Source organism: Colobus angolensis, unplaced genomic scaffold, assembly GCF_000951035.1.
Source record: "Colobus angolensis palliatus isolate OR3802 unplaced genomic scaffold, Cang.pa_1.0 Scaffold349, whole genome shotgun sequence".
NCBI lineage: Eukaryota > Metazoa > Chordata > Mammalia > Primates > Cercopithecidae > Colobus > Colobus angolensis.
The window spans coordinates 1,122,294-1,123,891 of record NW_012116810.1 but is presented as its reverse complement, the minus strand read 5'-3'; positions in this window follow the sequence as shown (position 1 = coordinate 1,123,891).

The window sequence follows — 1,598 nt, the reverse complement described above, 5'->3', positions numbered from 1 at the left end:
GAAGCCTCAGTATAACTGCTCAAGGGGTTCACCTTGCCCGCTGCCTAGTCAGAGCCGATTTATCAAAACAGGAGAATTGCAATAAAGAATAATTCATGCAGAACTGGTTGCGTGGAAGGCTGGTGGAAAGTCAGGGTTTATTTTTGTTTGTTTGTTTTGAGACGGAGTCCTCGCCCTGTTCCCCAGGCTGGAGTGCAGTGGTACGATCTCGGCTCCCTGCAACCTTTGCCTCCCGGGTTCAAGCTATTCTCATGGCTCAGCCTCCCTATTCTCATGTCTCAGCCTCCCAAGTATCCAGGATTACAGGTGCCTGCCACCACGCCAGGCTAATTTTTGTATTATTAGTAGAGACGGGGTTTTGCCATGCTGGTTAGGTTGGTCTCAAACTCCTAACCTCGGGTGATCCACCCGCATCAGCCTCCCAAAGTGCTGGGATTACAGGAGTGACCCATCGCGACCGGCCTTGATCAGGGTTTTAAAGAATAATTTGGTGGGTAGGGAGGGGTGGCCAGTGAATCTGGAGGGCTGATTGGTTGGCTCCAGGATGAAATCAGAGGGAGTGGAAGATGTTCTCTTATGCTGAGTCAGTTCCTGGGTTGGGGGCACAGAACTGGTTGGCAGGTCCAGGTGGGGCCATCCGGTTGTTAGAAATACAAAAACCTGAAAAGACATCTCAAAAGGCGGATCTTAGGTTCTCAACACTGATGTTACCTTTAAGAATAATTGTTGAAGTTGCGAATCTTACGACCTCCAGTATAGTGGCTGGTAATACTTAGAATTCCAACCCCTCTCATTCTAACTTGGTAGCTGGTGGCCTTTTATTCATTTCACAAGGACAGCTTAGCTTTTGGGAGGGGCTATTATTTAAAATATAAACTAAATTCCTTCCTAAGGCTAGTTCGGCCTATGCCCAGGAATGGACAAGGACAGTTCAGAGATTAGAGGCAAGATAGAGTTGGTTAGATCTGATGTCTTTCACTTGTCAAAATTTCCTTAGTTATAATTTTGCAAAGCCACTTCCCATACTCTCTTGTACTCAAACAAGTACAACTCCAAAGACATTGACACTAAACTTTATTTAATAAACTTTAACTGCAAAGGCATTTTTCTCTCTTCTTTGTTTTGTTCTCCAGTTAGGTTCCCTCTATTCTTTATTTTCTTATCTAGAGAAATTTGGCAACTGTCTGTAAGTTCAGATCTTGAACCTTAAGATTTCTAAAATATAAAATTCCCTTTAATCAATTATTGATTTGCCTAATGAATATGAAATTCTGGTGGGGAGTGAAAAAGGGAAGGTAACTATGGGAGCTTGCTGGGAGTTTAATTGTTGAAAAAGTCTCTTTCAAGATACCATTTCCCATTCTGATCACATGTCTCTGTTCTTTCTCAGAGCACAAATGCTTGTCCTATATTAAAAGTGGCTGTAGCCGGGCACGGCGGCTCATGCCTGTAATCCCAGCACTTTGGGAGGCTGAGGTAGGCGGATCATGAGGTCAGGAGATTGAGACCACCCTGGCTAACACTGCGGAACCCCGTCTCTACTAAAAATACAAAAAATTAGCCGGGTGTGGTGGCCGGCGCCTGTAGTCCCAGCCACT